Source organism: Vulpes vulpes, chromosome 2, assembly GCF_048418805.1.
Source record: "Vulpes vulpes isolate BD-2025 chromosome 2, VulVul3, whole genome shotgun sequence".
Classification (NCBI taxonomy): domain Eukaryota; kingdom Metazoa; phylum Chordata; class Mammalia; order Carnivora; family Canidae; genus Vulpes; species Vulpes vulpes.
The window spans coordinates 69,675,037-69,699,970 of record NC_132781.1 but is presented as its reverse complement, the minus strand read 5'-3'; positions in this window follow the sequence as shown (position 1 = coordinate 69,699,970).

The window sequence follows — 24,934 nt, the reverse complement described above, 5'->3', positions numbered from 1 at the left end:
ACAAGGAGATATCACCTCACACCCGTCAGAATGGCTAAAATTAACAACAACACAGGAAACAACAGATGCTGGGGAGGACACAGACAAAGAGACTCCTCTTACATTGTCAGTAGGGATGCAAACTGGTGCAGACACCCTGGAAATAACTAACTAACTAACTAACTAACTAACTAACTAACTAAATAAATAAATAAATAATATACACACATATAATATATTATATATACACACACACATATAAACATGGTGTTATTTTTAACTTTTTGAGGAATCTTCGTACTATTTTTCAGGGTGGCTGCATCAGTTTGCATTCCTATTATATATTTCTATTATATATATATATGTATAATATATATATTTATATATATACTGTCTATCCATTTGCCACTTGGTCACTCAAATACCCACATGCACTTTCTTCTCACACTTTCATCATTTTCAGCATCCAGTCTAGAAATATCACTGGGTCACATTCCAGGATATCAGAAAACAAAGTAGCCCTCTAGGAAACAATTGCGATGATTTCATTTACTAGCAAATGCCTTGGTTAACACATTTGGCTGTCCTCACAGAGAGATGCACACTTGTCAATCGTCCACTGTGAGGATGGGTGCTGCTTTGGTAGCCCACATGCTGTTTGACATAGGTTTGTAGGTCCAGGAAGTTGCTTTCGGATTGGAAGAATTACAGGTTTTTGTAGGTCAAGACTGTGTTTCTCTGCCAATATCATTATTTCAAAAACACTAAATGAATGATCAATTTCCTCCTTGTCAGTTCATGTACAGTTAAACCACAAGATTTCATCTAATCATTTGTTAGGCCGGATGATTTTGTTCTTTTACTTTTTTGACCCCTGGGCCCCATCTCCTATCCCCTCCTCCAAATTGACACTGAATTCCTTGATACTATGCAAAATAGGAAACTTGAATTGAGCAGGGAAGAAAATATCTTAATTCTAATCTTTGCTAAGGAATTATTCTCATTATTTCACAACGCACTTCAAGAGAAAACCACTGGCGCGACAAATCACGCCAGTGTCAGGGTGTCATACTGAAGCTACTGATATTCAATCCAACAATGTACCAAGGCTCTTACCATTCATTAAATTAGGTCTAACCACAGTCTAAACCACCTCCCTGACCAGATTTCTTTTCCTTTCCATGTCTTTTAAGATACTGACAAACAATAGCATGAGTTCATCAATTATTGTCAATAAGTCTATATTTCATGTAATCATTTTTCCTATATAACAATTCCAAATATCAAATCCAGTATTAATTATTAGTCTTAAAAATGAGTGACACAAAATCCTGTTTCCTGTTTCCAGAAATACCTTTATTATTATTTCTTTAGCAATAATCAGATAATTCTCTAAATAGTCAATTTAGACCAGTGGTGATAAGAGGTGATAATTTTATTTCCTCACCTTCAGGGCTTATGTATCAATGTGTTGAAACATTTTTGATTGTCACAATCTTTGGGAAGTGCTACCAGCATCTAATGGGCAGAGGTCAAGAATGATGCTACATATCCTACAGTGCAAGGACAGCCTCCTCCCTTTCCCAACAAATAATTATGTAGCCTAAAATATTAATAGTGCTGAAGTTTTAAAAAAAAGAGATATGGAGCAGTTTTTACTTTTTAGTCTTTCTAATAACTACCATTTCTTCTCCTTCTTCTCCTCGCCCTCCCCCTCCCACTCCTCCTCCTCCTTCTTATTTGTATTCCTATTCATATTCGTATTCTTCCTCTGCTCTTGCTTCTGCTTCTGCTTCCTCTTCTCTCTTTCAACTCCAATTTCCCTCCCTGTTTCCTCTCCCTCTTAGCCTTTCTATATTAATGTAGGCATCCTGGAAGTTACAACATTTTATGGTGAAACAAAGGTAAATACATTCAACTGGAAATTGAGAAATAAATGGCGAAAATGCAAAATAAGAGATTACTAATTGGATAATTGTATTTTGAGTCTTTTCTGAATTAGCTTATATAAATAGTCTGGAAGCCAGTATGACTGGAGAAGAAGAGTTGCATTATATGGGGTAGGAGATGGCCAGACAAAGGGCTTTATGAGTCTTTGAAGAATATGGGCTTAATTGTGAAATAAATCAGGAACCATAATTAACTTATTAATTACAGTTTAGCAATACAATGTTCATAATCAATATTATATTTTAAAATCATCACTTTGGTGGTATAATAATAGTAGAATTTAGGGAAACAAAGGTGGAAGCAGGCACCAGAGAAGTGATGACGTATGAAATGGTTTTGAGGGAGCAAAACAAATTGACTTCCATGTACTCTTGCCATCATTGTATCCTGTGAAACAAATCAATCCAGAATCCTATGCAGCTCACTCACTTAACTTCTGTTTTCATATTCCCCTTAGTAAAATACAACTAATTTATTTCCCCTATATTTAGAAATATTTTGTGCTTTTTAAAAATATATCTATTTTTTTTCCTAAAGGCCGATCATTTGAGGACTTTGAGTCAACTTACATTCTCATAAGGTTTCATCAATTCTTTCTTAAAATCAACAACATCAGCTATATCATTTCAAATCTTGAGACAAGGTAATGTATTTTTCTTTTTGGCTCTTTGTGATTTAGTAAATATTTCAGTATGATGAGTCCTGCTTCATTTATTCAAGAATATTTAATTCACTAAAAATAATTTTTGTAAAGATAGTTTAATTTGAATTATCATATATATAATTTTTACTTATTGTATAGTTATATTATAGTCAAATGTCTAAAAATAATCACTGATCATAATTTTTGGAAAGCAATTGAAATTAGGTTCCAAACTTATATTCAGATGTGCCTTTTAGAAAATTTCACTCCTATAGACTAAGGAATTAGCATTGTTGTTTACAGCCAGCACACATAAAATTATTAAATGCTAGTTACTAACATTACAAAAATGCCAATCATTTGGAATGTTAAATAATACTATTTTCATTGAGGATGATTTTTAGATCTATTGTTCATATACATGTGCAAATTACATGTCATGTTTACATTTATAAAATCCAGTTTCTTTAGGGAGACAATAGTAATAATTTTAAGAAAATTTGGGTACAGATTTCACTTTGGTTCAAGTGGGCTAGCTGGGGTCCTTAGAAATCATTTATTCCACCCCTTCATTTTACATATGAGAAAATAAAGCTTCAATCTTGAATGTAGATTAAACATGTACACTTTAGTTTCTACTGACAGCCATTTTACAATACCATTTTTGTCGTCCTTATCTCTTTCTCTTTTACACAGAGATATGGTGTTATGTAATAGGTACTTTGTCTATCACCTAGATATTCAACACTAATATATAATTATTTTTATGAAGTTACATTTTTTAAAGATGTATTTTATTTATTTTAGAGGGAGAGAGAGTAAGCAGAGGGAGAGAGACAAGCACATTCCCTGTTGAGTGGGGAGCTTGACCAGGGCTCTCTCCCAGGAGCCTGAGATCTTGATCTGAGCCAAAATCAAGAGCTCAATATTTAGCCAACTTAGGCACCCAAGTGCCCCTGAAGTTTCACTTTTTAATACACGTTCAAAGCAACATGTTTTAATATGGGTTATGCCATTAAACTTTAAAAAATAAAGTATAGGGCAATTCACAGAAATGATATTAAACATAAAATGAGAAGAATGGAGGAAATCAAATGAGGGATATGGAAGCTAGAGGGGTTAACTTAGTCAAGGAGTTGCTTTTCACTGAAATGTTCATAAACATATTTTTTAAAGTAGGAAACACACACAGAGAAAAAACAGTTATGAGTGTCTCTAACATCTCTGAGAATGTGTGTGTGGATGTGTGTGTGTGTGTATTTCTCAGTGTTAGTGTTCAATGACACTGCCTTTGTTGAACTGGAAAGCAGATATTATCATGAAAAGGAGGATAAATGAATAAAAACCTCATGCATTTCCCTCAGGGAAGAAATTAATTGATCAAAAAAAAAAAAAAGAACCATCTATCAATTGAACAGGAGAACACGGAAGCCAATAAAAGAGAAAAAACAGATTTTAATGAATAAAATGATCTTAAAGATAAAAAGAGTAAACGGGATAATGAAAGATTTAATTCAAAGGGATTTTTATAGCAAATATCTCCAAGCACATGGACTAAGATCTACAATTTGTACGGCCTATATAGCCTTTATATAGTCTATAACACAAATATATGTATTATATACTTGGAGATATAACTTGTAGAGAGCATATAAACACACACTTATGCATGTGTATATATAATACATTTTATGTATAATAAAATTAAAGGGAGAATTTAATAAATCCACAGGAAGTGTAGGATATTTATGTCACCAATCCTTCCTTAAGGGAAATAAGCAAACAAAACTGAGTGAGTTTTGGAAGATTTGAAGAAAAAAATAATGGATAATTTTGAATTTATGGACATATAGAAATGTAGGAGTTTGTGAAATTTGGGAATTGATCAAAGAGAAAAATATAACCACTAGAGGCAGTAACACACATGAGTTTTGGAGGGTGGCACTTGGAGGGGATATTTTTTGGAAATATAGGGGGTTTCATGAGGCAAAATTCCTCACAGCATGAGACCATACTGAGACTTACAGCATAGGGGCCACCATCTAGAAGGGAAGAAGAGTAAGGGAACTCTCAGGAAAGAAGAATGTCTACGAGGGGGCTGACATGTTTAGGTGATGCTGCCAGGCACCATAGTGGGGAGTCCCTGGGTTAGAGAATTTGAAGGGTCATAATAATTTGGGTCTTATAATAACAAGTCTATCTTATCAATAGGTGACAGCTATTGGATGTAGCTTTGCAGCATATACCAACCAAGTAGGCTCTAAGTGGCTAGAAACTTATTATTTGAGCTATTATTAAAGTAATTGATGTGTAAAAATTTGAATTTGTTTTTTGTGGACTTTTAAGGTAATTAGCATCAGCTGGTAGAGTAGAAGTAGGGATCAATATACAGGGATAATCTTTGGCACATTTCTTTAACAATAAAAAACTGCATCCAACATTAAAGAAAATATATTCTCAGCATATGCAGGGTTTTTCACTAACTGATCCCATTTTCAAATTGCAAAAGATCAGTAGTAGCAAGCAGAACATATTTTCTCCATAAAATAATACAGTGTGAAGTCAGCAGTAAGAGTATCACTATCCCCACACATTTTTACAACTTGGAAACATTTTTTAAAAGGAACTTTGCATCAAAAAGAAGACTAAAATATTTGGAATTAAATTATATAATTCCATATTTTAAAAAATTTTTTTTATTTATTTGAGAGAGAGAGAGAGAATGAACAGCAGCAGGGGGAGAGGGAGAAGCAAACTCCCCATTGAGCAGGAAGCCCAATGAGGGGCTCATCCCAGGACCCTGGGATCATGACCTGAACCAAAACCAAGAGTCTGACACTTAACCTATTAAGGCAGCCAGGCAACTCTCAGTGCATTTTATTTAATCCCATTGATTCTATTCTTTTTCCTCAGGAATCCATTTTTGTAGCTTGCAAGATGTACATAAAACAATGTGGAAAAATTTCATAATTTTCTATACAAGAATTGCCAATCCAAATTCCTTAATAACTATTAAAATACTCCAGAGACTTTTGGGAACTATACTCACTTCATATCTATATCTAACTTATTAGACTATTTTATATTAATTTTGTGTTCATCATGTCTGGTACACTACCACAGTTTCCTTCAATATAAAATAATGATAACTATGGTACTTGTTTCCTGGACTTACGGTGAGATGTATATGTGATCATTTGTAAGTATCCTTAAACTCTACCTGACACAAAGCAATTACTCAATATTTTTATATCATTATCAATATTATATGTTTATTTATATCTGTTTAAAAGTATAGATTTATTAAGTATTATTAAATATTAAGTATTATTAAGTATTGAAGTTGCTGAATCAAATACTTGTACATTAAAGATTGAACAATTTTCATCTTTTTTAAAAATTTTTATTTATTTATGATAGTCACAGAGAGAGAGAGAGAGAGGCAGAGACATAGGCAGAGGGAGAAGCAGGCTCCATGCACCGGGAGCCTGATGTGGGATTCAATCCTGGGTCTCCAGGATCGCGCCCTGGGCCAAAGGCAGGCGCCAAACCCTGCGCCACCCAGGGATCCCGAACAATTTTCATCTTAACACATATACAGGAACGCCTGGATGGCTCAGTGGTTGAGCATCTGCCTTAGGCTCAGGGCACGATCCTGTGGTCCTGGGATCAAGTCCTCCATTGGGCTCCTCTTGTGAGGAGAGTGCTTCTCCCTCCTCCTGTGTCTCTCTCTGCTTCTCTCTCTGGGTCTCTCATGAATAAATAAATAAAATCTTTAAACAAAATAAAACAAAACAAAAACCTCAAATATACAAATCATTGGAGCATGAATTCAGAGGGGAAGATTGCTTTCATTTAAGATATTCATCCTTGTGTTGGTGTCACTTTAAAGATTATAGTACCGGTTTTAGTTAAGATAATATTGGATCAGCAGCTGAAATCTGACAAAGTGATTTCTGCCAGCACCAAATTTGCTGATTTTTTTTTAAAACATATTGTCACATAAAACTTTCTTCACTCTACTTTGCCTGCATTTAATGATATATTTTAAGTATCAATGACAGCAGCAGGAAAGCACTTTTCTTGTTTCTTGCAATGCTCAACCATAAATCATATCCAGTTGAGCTAATCTATTGTTATCCAACTGTTCTAGCTCATTATATACCATCCTCATATTTACATTAAAGAATTCCAGTTTATTTTTAAATTAATGGTTCATGCTTATGTATAACCAATTACAAATCTGAATTGAGCAGTTCATCACTGAGAATTCACAATATAATATAAATACAAGATATACATATATAGAGGTCAATATATACAATTAAAAAAGAAATAACTCAAGAGAACACATGATTAACTACAAAGACCAATACCTATGAAAATCAATAGGGCTTTATTGATAAAATAAATATGATTTATGCATCATGTATTTGTTCAATATTCATTTTACATATATATTGATAACTTAATATACTATATAGTGTTGATTTTAAAAGTATGATTTTGATTTTATTGTATTATAATCTACTGTGATGTACATACGGGCATGTATTGCAATAACTTACATTACCTTTTGTTTTAATTTATTTTGTTTTGTTTTTTACTGCTTCCCCTAAACTATAAGGTCTGTAACCCTAAAATGCTGCAAACCTGACATAGAAACTTCACTTCCCAAAATCTCTTGCTAAAAACGTTTTGATTTAATGAGTATTCTTTAAAAATTAGGATTAGAAAAATGGATTTTATTCTCATCATTTTATTCTCAGTGAAATGAGAAATAATTATATAATTTTAATAAAAGATGGTATAACTGAATTTACATTTGAAAAGATTTCTGGCTGCAAAGAAGATAAATTATTCTGAATTAAGTGCAGAAGGAGAGGGAGCTATTAGGAAGTTTGTACTGTTGCAGATAATATATAATATTGGCTTGGACTATGGTGACGGAAGTAAACTAAGAAATGACAGGCTTTTGTATATATTTTAGGCTAAATCAGTTAGTGTAGACCCTCATGATATCACTGGCTTAGCATGTGAAACTTACTTTTCACATCAGTGTTCAAAGCTATATAAGTATAAACTGACGTAGTCACCAAAAGATTAAAGTTCTGGGTCTTTTTAAAATATTTAATGTATTCATTTATTCATTATTATCATTTATTCATGAGAGACACACACAGAAAGAGGCAGAGACACAGGCAGAGGGAGAAGCAGTCTCCCGGCAAGAAGTCAGACCACAAGATCATGCCCTGAGCTGAAGGCAGACACTCAACCACTGAGCCATCCAAGTGTACCTAAAGTTTTGTTTTGAATGGGACTCCATAGCCTTTCAAGATCTTGTCTTCTTTTTAATTAAATAGAACATAGTGAAAGAAAACATGAAGAGTCTCATTGTAGATTGTCTTTTTTATTAATGGACTTTTGTGGGAAGTAGTTTATTTTCATTTATGCTCACTTTTCATTGCCTAGAACTTAGTTACTTTATTCCATATACTTATAAAGAAGACTGGAAGATATAATTAATCTGAATTCCTGAGAGGAAATGGAAATTGTCTCATAAACAATTATATAGTTTCTGCCAAAAGAAGAGAATAAAACATTCAGCTTTGAAGATATTGAATTATTGGTAGCAAAATAGCCAGTAGTCAGTGAATATTTGGCTAGAGAGTCATTTTTAATTCACAGAGAAACTTGGATTAGAATTAGAGTTTGTAGAAATTTAGAAAAGAGTTCATGAGGGAGGTAAAAATCAAAGTGGATTTATTTAAAGCTAGGAAGACATTAAAGACATATTTTTGAAGGTCAAGATATTCCACATTATATGAACATTATAAAAAGTAAATATAAAATGGTAGAAGAATGTAAGATGTATGTAAGAAATAATGACTTTTTATAATTTGGTTAAACAATAAAATATAATCGAGTTTGGAAAGTCAGACTTTAAAAATATGTGCATCATATCACAGATTTCCTTGAATGCCAAATTGAGGTGTGTGAACTTTATCTCATCAACAATTGGGATATATCAAAAAGCGTTTGCGAAGTAGTATGATAAGATTACAATGATGTTTTGAGCAGGTTACTATGGAAACATAGGACAAATTTCATTGAAGTTAAAAGTCTGCTTTTAGGGAGTCATTCAAATATAATGGAAGTAAATGACAATGTGTATTTTAGGATAGTGAGGAACCCTTACAAGGAACATGAAGGAAATACAAAGTGAAAAATTGGAAGGAAACAACCCACAGTAGAACTAGGATATGAAAACAGTAAAAATAAATAAATACAGACATACATACATACATACACAATACACAAACACATAAATAAATAATTTTATCACCTAAGTAATGATACCAATGTCAGAAAAGAAACCATATGTGAATATCAAAGTTAAAATAATAGTAGATTCACAAAAAATTTAATTTTCAACTATCTGGGGATAGGTATGCAAAATACACATGTACAAATATAATTTCCAAGTTTATCAGAAATTCAATAGATTAAAAAGTATACATCTTTTGGTCATAATAAATAATATATAGATGCTTCGGCACACTATTATGAAAAACTTACCCTCAAGTCTTTGCAAATGTCTAATTTTTAAATTTTAGTGTCTGTGTAAATGTGTTGCATACTTTTACTCATCATTAAACCTTGACACAACCACCTCCCAGGTGGTGGAGATTTTCCACATTCCATAAGATAGTGAATGGAGTTATTTGGCTAAAAATAGAGAACAGTGGTTTCTCTTGCATTCTCTGTGAACTCCTTAACCATATGTGGAACACTTTTCCCTTGCTTTCCTCTGTGATATGATATGCTCACTGGGATTAGATTTATCTTTCTGTGCTGTGGAAAAAAGGCTACTTTGTTTCCAATTGCTCCATTCATGGAGGAGAGAGAAGAGATTCTTATTTTAGATTTTGGTCCAACTTCTAACCTTAAATTCAGTTTTATCAAGTAGATGTTGATGCTTAATTTCTATCTGGCCCATTGTGCCTAGAATAAATCTGTCTCAGAATTTGTAGGGGCTGTGGATGATTTACTGGCAATATATTTTCTTCATCCATTCCATACACACTACATGGAGACCCACAGTGTCCTCCAGCACATGAAGAAGTAGCTTGGAGACCTTAAGCCTTAGAAGTAAGAAGTTAGAAGTAAGAAGTTATATTTGATATATATGGATTTTTTTTATCTCTGCAGATTACAATGGCTAATGTCCTCAGATGTATCTCTAGGTTAAACCAGTGTGAGTAGTTCTAACTATGGGGATAGGGATAAGTGTTAATAGTCTTTTTGATCACTAGACCATGGCTAGATTGAGCAAGATAAGAGAGGAAGTTTAGTAATTGAGACAAGCTTAACTGGGATTTCAAGCTTAAGAAGCTAAAGTGGTTACATAAAGGCTTGCTTCAAATGTGTCTACTTAGAGTGGAAAAATGACTCTCTATGTTTTGGAAATTCAGTCATACATGGAGACCTCGTAAAGATCAGTACAAATTTATGTGAAAACAGACAAAATGTAAATATACTGATGGGGTTCATGACATAATACCTTAAATTAAAAAAAAAATTAAAAGAATACCTTAAATTCTAGTATTGTAACCTATTAAATATCTTAAGCTGAAAATATTTGTTAAAAAATGGTAGAAGGAGGAAGGACGCTCTGACCTTGCTCCCTTGTCTCTTCCTTGGATTCAGTCATAAAAGTCCTATATGAATAGTACCCTGCTTCTACCAGAAGGAGAGAAAATATTCTTGCCACTAGAGATGGGAAATTTAAGACTAAGAAATCTGTAGAAACAAACATTATAAAACTAACCCTTATCTTCCTAGTTACTTCTTCACCACTTACTATTCCTGGTACAAACTACTCCGTCTCATCAATTCTTTACAAGCTTATTATTTCTTTTTGGAAAACATAAAAAAAAATTCTCTGGTCACTTCTTCAGGTATTTATTCCCATGTAAAGACTGCCATGTAAATATTTTTAAAAATCAATAAAATGTTTATGCTTTTCTCCTGTTAATCTGTCGTTGTCAGTTTAATTCTCAGACTGAGCTAGAGACCCTAAGAGAGTCAGAACAAACTTTTTCCTTTCTTAAAGTACAAGTTTTATGAACATGGGTAAGTGGATCTGTGTTAGTGTATCTTAATGTATACATTACAAAGGCAAAAGAGGAAACCTTATAGAGAATAGGTCAATCAGAAGAAGAAGAGGAGGAGGAGGAGGAAGAGAGGAAGGGGGAGAAAGGAGGAAGAAAGGAGAAGAAAGGAGGAAGAAGGAGAAGAAAGGGAAGGAGGAAGAGGAGGAAAATCACCCAATGGGACTATCCCAAAAACAAATATTTTGAAGAGTCAAGTTTGCAAAGAGATACAGTGAAGGAAGGGATAAAACAACGTGAAAGTCATTCTTACCTGACTCTAAACATAAGAAGAATGAAATAAAGGGTGCGGGGGAGATAGCAGATTGAAGGAGTTGTAGGGAGGGAACTGTTTAAGGGAAGATCTGTGGAAGTGAAAGACACATATCTGACCAGTCTTATTAGAATGAATTAAGAAAGAAGCTGGAATTTTTGTTGCTCTTTAATTGGAAAAGGTAATTGGAATTCAAAGAGCCTTGGAAAGCTATGAGAAAGATCTTAAAAGGACAAACTGAAAGTTGTAGAGAAACTTCAGATATAAGATTATTGAGAGAATGTCTTTCAAAAGAGGAGATAATCAAAATTAGGGGGAGAAGTGGCTCTATCTGTTGAAGGCATTTTGAATAAGAATTGACTGTACACTTGGCCAGTTAATAGTAAACAGTCCTAAGAGCTGCCATTGGGTAATATTGTTGTTATCACTTAAATAGTTTTTATTTTATTTTATTTTATTTTTTTAAGATTTTATTTATTAATTCATGAGACACACACACAGAGAGACAGAGAGAGACAGAGAGAGAGACAGAGAGAGAGAGAGACAGGCAGAGGGAGAAGCAGGCTCCATGCAGGGAGCCCGATGCGGGACTTGATCCCAGGCTTCCAGGATCATGCCCTGGGCTGAAGGCAGGCGCTAAACTGCTGAGCCACCCAGGGATCCCTTAAATAGTTTTTAGACAGAAATACTGTGGTACTCAGTAATAACATTCCATATATTTTTTGGGTGTGTTTCAGGTAGATACAGTTGTTGAAGGTTGAGGCAGGTAACTCTAGTCAAAAGAAAAGTGCCAAAACCTTGTAATTCTTTTCCCCCACTGTGGAGAAAAATGTGGCTGGAGTAGAGAAGTTATTTTCTAAAAGTTTCTCATTTCGCTAGGCTGCCCCTTCCTTTGCATTTTGGTTAAAGAAAGTAGCCTTTTCTTGACATTTTTTTTTCTGTCATCTGTGCATCTGGACATTTCCAACTCTCCAGTACCCAGTCTGGGATAATAAAATATAAACAAGGAAACTCAACCTTGTGTCAGTTCTGGGTCTAAACTCCCTAGGCAGCTAAACTTCTTTGCTTTACTTTTAAGTCTCTTTGTGTTAGTTATATGTATAATGTCCAGGGTTTTTAAACTGAACTTGCAGAAGGGATAGGGAAAAACATATCTACTCTATCTTCCATGAAGTAGAAATCCTACCAAACTACATCTTAAAAACAAACAAACAAAATTTTAACAAAATACTGAAGGTTTCAAATCTCGAACCAATAATAGGAATAATAAACCTAAATAAGGTAGAAAATAGGGTTTTATAAAAATGATAGTGGAGTTAATGAAATATAAATATGAAACAGTAGAGTTAAGGAAGCCATAATTTAAATTCCTAGTACATAAGATCAAAATAAAAAAAAAAGAGAGAGAGAGAGAGAGAATTTATAAATAAAAAATGTTGGGCAGCCCGGGTAGCTCAAAGGTTTAGTGCCGCCTTTAGCCCAAGGCATGATCCTGGAGACCCTGGATCAAGTCCCACGTCAGGCTCCCTGCATGGAACCTGCTTCTCCCTCTGCCTGTGTCTCTTCCTCTCTCTCTCTCTCTCTCTCTTGTAAATAAATTAAAAAATCTTTTTTAAAAAATCTATAATGATAAATACAAAGGAGATGAAAGAGAAAAACATATGCTATGCATTTGGATATCTAAGTATTCTATATATTTTCTTTTTTTTTCTCTATATATTTTCTACAAATTATAATTTACCAAGACATCCTAAATATTTAAAATTAGAAGACAAAAAAAAAATCCAGAGATTCAACCACCATTCTTTTTCCACAAATAAGAAAAATCACAAGGTGGAGAATGCCTGGTTGTTTAGTCAGTTGAGCATCCAACTCTTGATTTTGGCTCAGGTCATGATCTCAGGACTATTTAATCCAGAAGTATACTTAATATTTAAGGTACGCTGATAACTGTATTTTATCACATTAATAAGTTCAAGGAGAAATTCAGTATGATCACTTCAATAGCTGCTCTAAAATAATCTGAATAAATTAAAACTTTCATAACTGAATAGAATGGATATACTTACCCATTATTAATAAAACAATATTCCTTTAACTCACAACTTATACATTACAAAAACATTGAGCAATTATTAAACATAGACATTGAAAATTTCTTTAAAATATGACTCCATATAAAAAAAAACAAAAAAAAATTACGACTCCGTAAGTTTGTCTTTCACAAAGTCTTTTCCATATGTGGAGGATATCAAGCAAAATGAGTGAGAGATACAAGATAAAGAAAGATAAAATAATATCTATTGAAAAAAATGGATCTAAACAAGAAATGCAATAAAGGAAAGTTCATAGAAGATATAGATATAAAACAAGCAGAGATCAGAGAGGAAGTATGTTTGCAAAAGTGCCCGTGTTTTTTTTAAAAAGTCTTAAAAGAGTCTTACGTTTGTAACTGTTAGTGTGACTGCCAAGATGGAAAACACTTGGGTATATCTGATTTCTATTATTGTTACTCTTAAAATGAACAAATTTTCAAAATCTGCATCTGCAAGGAAAAACAAACAAAAAAGTAGACAAATTTATTTAAGAAAAAAAATAAAGTCTAAATATAATCAAAATGAAACGCTAAATGAGTTTTGAAATCACTGATTTGTAAGAAGAAATACATTGGTTTACCTGAATGGGAATATAATCAATCAAATGAATTTTGCATTTTATCACTGGGTATTTTGGCAAAGAAACATTACTGAAAGCACATTCATTAGTACTGCAATGAAAAATAATTCTTTCATTTTAATATAAATGTTACTACTTTTTAATTCTTTAAATCAGATTATAGATAAAATCTGAAAAGTCTAATTTAGGTTGGAGAAACTATGTGTAAATGCATATTTACATCTTTTAGAAGGTGGAATTGGGAGAAGGGGAAGAGATAGATAATAATATCTTCTTAGAGATATTTAGTCATTAAGAAAATTTGATAAAAATAGGTTTATAAAAATTTAAAACACATTGATTGGTCCAATAACAAAATTAAAATTCCATACTAAATTTACCAAATATTTTCAGAAGGGTAGGGATAATTAGAGCTGGTGGGGTTGGTTAAATTCTCATTTTTCATAGAAAAGATTCTTAGATATTGTGAGGAGCTGATAAATCAAGAATTAGAGACAAGAGAATATTGTTTAACCTACTGGATTAAAATATTAGAACCCCAAATAGAAAAGGTTAATGAGTGTCTTTGGAAATGTAATTAAGGGCATGTTACAGTGTTGTTTTTAAATCTTTACTTGTATTTATTTACTATACTATGGCATAAGTATATAATAAAATTAAATAAAAGAAAGCATTAGCCAGGTGCGTGCATGTGTGTGCACGTGCTCATGTGCATACACACCCACGCACACATGCACACATGCACAGGACATTCTATAAACATAGTCAAAGAGAAAACTTCCATCCCATAAACATAGTCAATGCATAGGAATTGTTGATTTCTTCCCACTGAAACTCAGTAAGTTAATCCAAAATAGAATATTGTATTTATTTACTAAAAGTGCTTTGAAATGCTGTTATAGATAAGGAAAAATAATTTTTCTTTCACTGGTATGTAAACATGATCTGAATATAATCTTTCTCTCTCTGTGTGGGTCGCTCTCTCTCACAGACACAGACACACACACACACACGCACGCACACACACCAGCTGTTTTTCCTACAGGATAAAATAGTTGCTTATACCACTATTCAAGATCATCTCTTGTATGCCCTAATAATCTACAACTGTTTTTTTTCTTTCATTTTATCCCAGAAAATATATGCCTGAAGTTTTCTCTTTGACAGCATTGTCTTTACTATAATTTTCACATATCAAAATTTTACAAATATTTTAAGATATCCAAGACAAGATTCCACCACACTCAGGAAAACTCTCATTCACCCATTAGTAATATTTTTTCCACTGACCTCATTTATCTTTTTTTTAAGATTTTATTTATTTATTCATGAGAGACCCAGAGAGAGAGAGAGAGAGAGAGAGAGAGAGAGACAGAGAGACAGAGAGACAGAGAGACAGAGACACAGGCAGAGGGAGAAGTAGGCTCCATGAAAGGAGCCCAATATGACTCGATCCCAGGTCTCCAGGATCACACCCCCGGCCAAAGGCAGCACTAAACTGCTGAGCCATCCGGGCTGCCCTGACCTCATTTATCTTTAGTGATTTTGTGAAGTCCACTTCCTTCTATTTGTACATTATTTAATGGAGAATATAAGATGTGGTCATGAACTCCTGATGAACCAGTGACTTTTCTGTGTCTTGCAGACAGTACTATTCTTCCTATAATAGTACTATTCCTCCTATAATAGTACTATTCCTCCTATAATAGTAGTTGCTGATTGGCATTTGTCCAAAATTTGATTGTTTTCGATATAAATATTTAAAAACCCATAGAATGATACTGACATATTTCAATAACTGAAATGCACTGAATTTTGATTTACAATCGAAATATTTATTTCTTTTTCAAAAAATCTTTAAGTCACAGAAGTAAGTAATTGAAATATTTTTAATTTTTTTGTTTTACTATTTGAAGGGAGTATGCCATGTGTCTAGTCCAAAGTATAAGAATACAATTGCACAAAATTTGCTTATCCTCTATTAAAAGTTACATTAGAAAAACATATGTTAGCTAGATTATTACTATAATGAACTAAAATATATTTAAAAATTTATAATTTTTATCAGAGTTGCACCGTCAGATTCTCTTTATTTTTTTTTAATTTTTTTTAAATTTTATTTATTTATGATAGTCACAGAGAGAGAGAGAAAGAGAGAGAGGCAGAGACACAGGCAGAGGGAGAAGCAGGCTCCATGCACCGGGAGCCCGATGTGGGATTCGATCCCGGGTCTCCAGGATCGCGCCCTGGGCCAAAGGCAGGCGCCAAACCGCTGCGCCACCCAGGGATCCCCAGATTCTCTTTAGATCAAATATTTTGATGTAAATATCTAGTATGTGAACTTCCATATCATTAAACTTTTACTCTGAAAATATTTCTGTAGCATGTTTAATTTTTATTGTCGTGAGTATTTTCTTTCAGAAAGAATTTGACTTCACCTTTTTTGGATAGAAGTGTTAAAATTATTCCCTGTTATGAGCTTTATGTTCCCTCAGAATTCATATGTTGAAGCTGTAACCATCAATATAATATTTGTAAGGGGTCCTTTGGGAGGTAACTAGGATTGGGTGAGGCCATTAGGGTAGAGTTTCTATAATGGGATTAGTGACCTTATATAAAAGGGGAGAGATATCAGAACTGGAAATCTCTCCACCACCAGTGGGAACATCAAGAAGGTAATTTTCTTCAGGCCAGGAAAAGTGTTCTAACAAGGAACTGAATCAGCTGGCACTTTGATCTTGGACTTCCCAGCCTCCAGAACTGTTAAAAATAACAGTGGGCTAACAAAATGGCATAATTCTGGAGTTGATTTGCCAAAACTGTAAAGGGTTATTTTAAGATTTACAATGACTTATGTTGCTTCCTTTATAAAATTTCTTCATTGAGAACTTCCATTCCCCAAATCTTCAATGATGTATAACTAAAGAAAATATTATTTTTATGTTTTTGTTTGTGTTTGGTGTGTGTGTGTGTGTGTGTGTGTGTGTAATATTGGTGAATATTTTTTAAAAGAGTGTTGGGTATCTACTTGATTCAATGTGATGAAGCTAAGAGGTGTTACATATAGAACATCCAGACAGTCCATAAACTAAACTATTAAAGAGAAACAGAAATCAGTGGCTAGAGGAGACTAAGAAAATCATAAATCATCATCTGCCATCCTTTTCTTACAATCTCCAGAAATACTGTTCAGGTGCAACTTCCAGTGGATATGCCAGGAATAAAGACAAATTATTAGGATTCTCAAAGGACAGAATTATTCTATCTTACTATCTTAATTTTTAGCCAATCTCCAATAATAAAACACATATGCTAATTTTCTAGTTTCTAAGTTTTTAGTTTCTAGTGAGCTAAGTAAATTGAAAAGTAAATGTATCACAAAGTAACGCTGACTGGTTCCAAATCCATGTTCTGGTTCACATATTTAAAAGAGTGAAACTTAGTGATATTGATAATCATTCTATCAAGGCAATTTCCAAACAAAAAATTTCCCACTATTTTATGTAAGTGGAAGAAATGTGGACTAATACAATCATTTCTAACATTTCTATCAGAAAAAGTTCCTAGTGTGTTTAGTTTGCAACCTAAATTTGTATGTAATTGTGTCAATCACATTATGGTTTCTTAAGTTATTACAAATTGATTTTGTCTGTCTTAAATATCCCAACTGTTGCCTATAATATATACACATCTAAGTAGATAATGATGTAAGATTTAAGTTTAGTTTTGCTTGACATTTAGAGAATCCATTTTAATATCCAAACCCTTAGATCGCTAAACCATTTGCCACTTATCCAAAAGATAAAATTTTATTGCCATCAAAATCTGTGATTCCTAAAGAATCGTGTTTGTTGCCCTTTAAAACCTTTAAGCTGTATTCATGTTAGAAACATATGGGTTTTATAAAAAATAATTTTCTTAATTTTTGTAAGAAATTACCAATTACTCTATGATTACAGAATGTTAAAAAGGAATTGCCACAAAGGAATATCCAGATGGCCATAAAAAGTAACTAGTGATAGATGAAGTTTGAAAAGTATGGTTCTTCATCTGTTCTTGATGGAGGTGTGACTCCAAATTATTTTGGTGATGTAATTTTCTAATTTTCATGCAGAAACATGTTGTGGGTACAAATGGGTTACAAATTTTGTCATGCATGAAATGTGACTTTATTTTTTTATAATAACAATTTTTACATTTAAATAACAAATTCTCTGGGTGACTGAAAATAAGTCTCAATCATCAAGGATTCCTTCTGGTAGTAGAAACTATTAGCTATGCTATAATTAGTTGTTCTTTCTCTTTTTGTATAATATTATAACTTAGGAACATGGCTGTACAGTCAAAGATTACATTTTCTTTGTGCCTTTTTCACAGTCAGGTATGGCCACATAACCTAATTCTGCCAAGTAGAAGTTAGAAAAGGTGGTATGAGCAAAATTTGAGAAAGCTTTTATAATATGTAGAGAGGAACCAACTTCCCTCTTGTTTTTCTTCTTTTCTATAGTTTTAAACGTAGACATGATGACTAGACCTAGAGTTGCCATCTTGGACCATCAGATAACTTCAGGACCATTGTCATGGATGTAGAGCAACAAGAGAGGAGAAGCCTGAAATTCCAACACCATGCATCAGAAAATCACATAGCCCTAAACAACATTTCTTTGGAAGTTGTTAACACAAAGGACTCATATCTTCCATCTTGATGAATCTATCATTATTTGGAGATGAACTTCCCTAGCAGCTAATCAAATCTTATCTAGTTTAAAGCTTAGCCACTTTACTTTACCCTGTCCTGGGGCTTCCATCATGTCCCTCTATTGGTAAGGAATAGCCAGTCCTTGCTTATGGCTCCTGCACACAGTCCTCTACTGCAAGGCATTTCTTCTTCTCTGGTCCCCGTTGTATCAGGAGGTATGTTATCAGCTTTAGAAGAAAAAATAATTTATAAAATTTTCTCAAAGGTTGCTCTTTCTCTTCCTTACTAACCACTGAATAGTTATTTTTCTCTAGAACAGAAAAAAATATATCATTTAAAAAATTCAGGGTTCATGTCTCTGGTCCTACAGATTTCAGACCTTAAGATTTTGCAGCTCATAACCACAGAGTCTCATAGGCCTAAAGGTCTGGCTTCTAAACGCAAAATATTTCCTGTTTTTATGCTATACCATAAGAACCTCTCTCCGATTGTGAAATGACAATAGCATAAAAAGTGTGGAGAAAGAAAAGAAAACTTCCATTTTTATCTCAAAATACTATTCTACCACAAATATGATGAATATTCTGTAAATGTGGTGCTTGTAGGTTGATGTATTTGTGTGTTGTCTATCTTTAAGTACATTTTATCCTCTTCTCCCCTTGAAATTAATTACAAGGATTTCACTTTTTAAGAAAACTCAATAGTTTTACTTGAGCTCTAAAGATCCCTAAAGGATTAGTATTACAAAAACATTCTTCCATAGCACGCAGGTCTTAACTCTGGATGCTTAATAGTTTTATTAATTGTAAATCTAATTGCATTTTGTAGAATTCACATTTTTGTCATGTAAATTATGCTATGGCTTAGTATATGCCGCTAATGGTCAATTTAGCTTCCTCATACTTGTAAAGAAAGCAGCTTTTGGACTTAGGGAAACGTAATTTTAAATTTTAAATTACAGATTTGCTACATATTAATAGTTTGTTTTTGGCAAAACTGTTTGTCTTGTTAGTACCATGCTTCCCCATGCATATAGTCAGAACACTGAATATAAAGTAATTATGATGTGGATAACATTAAAGCTTTTACATAAATTAAATAAAAATGACTGCACATATTGGGCCCCCAATAAATGTTATATTCTTTCCCTCTTCATTTTTATTATAGCCCCAATGTAACATTATAGGGATAAGCTTGAGTATAATTTATTCAAAACTCTTGGGTGCTTAATTGAAGATTAAAGGAAAGTGTGCTTGTCAATGAAGCTTGGTCTAGAATGGGAGAAGAGTCATGTTTCAAAATGGTATGTCAATTCCATTTAAAAGTACATTATTTGAGAATAAAAGCTGAAAGTCCAATATCCGTCTTCTTTACTGATTTCTGTGACTTCCACTGCTGCTAGGAATTATCAGATTGCTCATTTGCTATTTTGCATTTAAGAATGATTATAATAGTATTAATTATTTTTTAGATATTATTTATTTACTTGAGAGAGAGAGAGAGCATGCAGGGGCAGGGGAAGGGGGGAGGAGCAGAGGGAGGGAAAAGCAGACTCCCTGCTGAGCTGGGAGCCCTATACCCTTATACTGGGTTGGATTCCAGGCCCCCAGGATCATGACTTGAGCCAGAGGCAGACACTTAACTGACTGAACCACCCTGTGCCCAATGATTTTTCTATGATAGCTGAGATTTAATACTTCCTATAGACCAGACATCATGGGGAATACTTCACATGCATTATTCTGTTTCACATATTTTGGACCCATGTTTATACTGTAGCTGTTGCCAGGCCAACCAGATGCACACCGATTACAGTATGAAAGGGGCTACCCCAGAAGTATCTTGGGGAAAAAATTTGGAAAAAATCTTAAAATGCTTCTAGGGTAGCTCCATTAAACTTGAAATAAGATGGCCTATAGTAGTGAGACCGGAATGCCTGGACTTCCTTAGCAGAGTTTGGAGTAAGGAGTCAGATAGTTCTGGACTAAGGTTAATATGAATTTATTGTAGGCATCCCAGAACTTACCATTTGACTGTATTCCCTAGGAAGACTTAGAGGGCACCCTTCAACAAAGGAAGAAAAATAAAGGAAAGCACTTTCTTCAGTAAGAAATGAAAAAGTGAAAGGCATTGGCATGAGAGAGAGGTCATTACCTTAATGAGCAAGAAGACTAGAGAGGAAACTTGGATGCCTTTATCTGCATGAATTGCTAATAATGCTAAAAGATCATAGGGGGCAAGTTACTTTTGCAGCTAACCAGGCTTGTTCTTGTCTTATCTGTGGGGAAACAAAAACTTCTTGAGAGGTGAAAGCAAAATGCTGATAACAACTGCTACAACCAGATTCCTTACCAGTTTCTAAATCCAAGCCAAATCTTAAACCCAGAGTCATAGGAGGAGACATATTCTTTTGAACCAAAATTCTGAAATGCTTCAATAAATATGAGGCATACATATACATTTGTTTGATAAGAAATTGTCCAATCCTTCCCTCCAGGGATTTATTACCATTAATTAAAGGAGTAGGGAAAAATAAATACCTAGACCATCCAGGGATATTGTTGTTAGGTTCTGAGCTCAAAATAGTACCAGAGGACCACACACACCATAACTGTCCACCATGTTGAGGGGAATTTAAGGAATTCAAGTCAGAAATGGAATCACAGTCCATGTCTATGTCCAGCAGTTTTCTGTGGATCCATCCTCATTGATGTTCCCATCCCAACACCTCATTTCAGTTACAATTTATTGTACAGGTTTCTCATTTTCTGCCCTTGAGTCATCATGGTGGTTACTGAATGATTTCCTGCAGGAAGCTATTCTGGTACATATCTAAACATGGAAGTTACAGTTATTTGTTATACTGTACTGATTACTATACTGTGCTGATTACTAATTATAGGTCCGACATAAAAAAAATGATCCCCCTTTAGTGGAAATAACATAACAAAATACGTAGATATATTTCTCTATTATATAGCTGTAAGTAAGAAAATATCTCATTTCTACTAAAACTTCATTTTTATCAGGAGTTGTGAATCAAAGTAAATGAATTTTATTAAGAGTTTATCCTGAGCATTGGATAATATGCTAAATGTATTTTTATAAGACAAAATTCCTTACATTTAAGTACGATGGAAATAAAATCTTCTGAAAAGCAAAGAAAACAATCAACAAAACTAAAAGGCAACCTATGGGATAGGAGAAGATATTTGCAAATGACATATATAATACCAGGTTAGTATCCAAAGTATATAAAGAACTTATAAAACACCCCCAAAATGGATAATCCAAGTGAAAAATGGGCAGAAAACATGAATAGACATTTCTCCCAAGAAGACATCCAGATGGCCAATAGACACATGAAAAGATGCTCAACTTCGCTGATCATCAGGGAAATACAAATCAAAACTATAAGGAGATATCACCTCACTCATCTGTCACAATGGATAAAATCAACAACACAAGATACGATTATTTTGATCTATAGAATTTGTTTTTTCATTATATTGCTTTATCAACTTATTTAAATTAAAATCACACAATATTTCTAATTTTATGAAAAGATACATTAAAATAGCTCTCATTGATGCATTCATTTAGGACATATAAATGACATGAATGTATGTGCCAAGCTATAGTGAAGTGATACATGACTTGATAACGTAAGAGTGGACTGCATGGGAACAGAAAGCTTTTTGTTCCTCAGTGCAGCTATTAGGAGTAGTGCAATAAAAGATTATGAGATCCTTTTAACTGCCTGAGTGGATAGAGTTGAACTCCGGAGAGGTGCCCTTGGGTGGAGTTATAGATTTTTAGGCTTCATTATGAGCTCCAGATTTCGACCTGTGGAGAACTGTATTAATTATCTGTCTAGGGTTCCTTAAACAAATGATATAATAGTGTTTAGGATTGTTACTCTAACTTACCATGTCATTTTAAAGAGAGTAGATGAGGCAATTAGCCATAGAGAGCAGAATGATACCAGACGTACAAGAGTCAAAAGTGTTAGTCTAAGCATGTTAGCCAGTGATATGCTAAAAACACTCTGGCAGGCAAAACAGGGTGAGTTTACACTGCCAAAATATGAATTAAGCTCTACCTTAAAACGTCACTTGGTATTTACAACTTATTTTATTTTTCTTTGCATTAAAATTTAGGATGAGAGTTACTAATTATTTTTATTTCTTTTATCTTTAAAGAAAAACAAAAAAAAACAAAAAGATGAAAACAAAAAGAAAACAAAAAGATGAAGAACACATTTTAGGATAGAAAGTATACACTATTTAAAAAAAAAAAGTATACACTATTTTAAAGATGATTAAAGTGAAGCTAAAATGATTGCTAAAATTGCAGATATTGATCTTTTTTTAAGTGGTACTCCCCATAACTTTCATGGTGAGACAAAACTCAACAATTGTAAATCCATGTTTGATATTATATACCTGGTTAGAGTAGGAGTCATTAAACTCACTTTGAGTCCACTAAATTGCACTGCCTTTCATGGAGCATAGAAAACTAAAGAATGTCACAAATGAAATAGTCTACTAATAGATATCAGTCTCTCTCTCTTTTGAGTAAATCAATTTTTAAAATTTTGCTTGTATTTCATGTTCTTATTAGTGTAAAGAAGCAGAATTTTGATTGTGACAAGGAGTGGAGAGAGACTTATAAGAATGAATGAGAGGGGCATCTAGGAGGCTCAGTTGGTTAAGCATCCACCTTTGGCTCAGGTCAAGGCCCCATCCCTATGTCCTGGGATCCAGCTGACATCAGGCTTCCTGCTAGTGGGGAGTCTGCTTCCTTTGCCTTCTGCCCCTTCTCCCTGCTCCTGTTCTTCCTCTCTCTTTCAAATAAATAAATAAATAAATACATACATACATACATACATACATATATACATAAATCTTTTAAAAAATGAATGGAGAACAAACCTTGAGATAAATACTGAAGATTTTTATGTTAGTTAATACCAAGTAAATTTTGAAGTGTATCATTTATGAGCCTTTGTTCTTGACCTATAAAATTATAGTACTAATGAGTTGTCCTAATAATTTCAATAGGCTGAGAAAACAGCCTCTATAATTCTTTACATTGCCACACTGTTTTTTTTTTTTTAAGAATTTATTTATTTATTCATGAGATACAGAGAGACAGAGAGAGAGAGACAGAGAGACAGGCAGAGGGAGAAGCAGGCTCCATGCAGGGAGCCCGACGTGGGACTCGAGCCCAGGACTCCAGGGCTCACAGCCCTGGGACAAAGGCAGGCGCCAAACCGCTGAGCCACCCTGGCTGCCCTGCCACACTGTTAACTGTGTTAGTACTATATGTATTTAAAACACACAATCACTCATTTATGGTGTATTCTTAATATAGAGATTCTATGATGAAAATTACATTATGAAATTGCTTCCTGTGATCATGTTTCTGGGAAATAATTCACACAATTACAGCAAGGTAAATATAAGAGAGAGAGAAAAAGTCACGTGGTTGTGGAGGCAGTAGTGGTTGTATAGATGTGTGTGTGTATCTCCCAAATTGTACAAATATGAATGTGTTTTACAGTATATAAGATGAGGAGGGGACATATTAAACTAACCACGGGCAGCCCGGGTGGCTCAGCAATTTAGCACCACCTTCAGTCCAGGGGGTGATCCTGGAGACCCAGGGTCAAGTCCCACATCAGGCTCCCCACATGGAGCCTGCTTCTCCCTCTGCCTGGGTCCCCGCCTCTCTCTCTCTGTCTCTAGTGAATAAATAAATAAAATCTTAAAAAAGAGAGAGAGAGAGAGAGAACCTAACCAAAATATATAATAAGAAATAAAACAAAACTTTGTGGAAATAACTGCAGTCTGATTACTCTCACCCTTGGATCTTACTTCATTTGATGGTGTAAATAGCCCTTACAGTGAGTTCTTTTCCCTCGATCGACTCTTCCTTGTGTCATATCAATTTTTCTGAGTATTGCTTCAGAATACCTGCTTTTGGCTGCCTTGATCATCATTCTGCTTTTTATTCTTGAATATTTACAGCATGAAGACATAACACACATTTGATAAGCCTGATTTGACTAATAGTAATAGACTAATAGACAAAGGAGAAGGCGCTAGACCTCATTCTAGTAATGTATGTTTAAATTCACTCTTTGTTGACACAGTGAATATTTTGTCAATTTAATTCAGCAGGAAACCAAGTGATTGGTTTATTTTAGGATGACGGGAATGGATGGAAAGTAAAAATAGTTGCTTAAACCAGTGCTTGATTAGATCTGATTTACTCTGCTATCTCTCTTTCACTAGTGAGTGATATGTATGTAGGTATGGGAGGGGTTGCATATGATGGTAATTCACATCCTAAAGCAAAACTCACTAGCACTTTATTTTTTTTCAAAGAATATTGTCTCTGCCCTCCCTCCCCCACACAACTTGACTCTGCCTTTAAAGTCTGCTTTGTGTTATAGACTTCAGCATTTGAAATAGACTTTTAAGCTTCTTTGTAGATTTCCTGGTTCTTACGTATGATCTGTGTAGGATATGTGTCATTGGTCATGAATGCTTGGC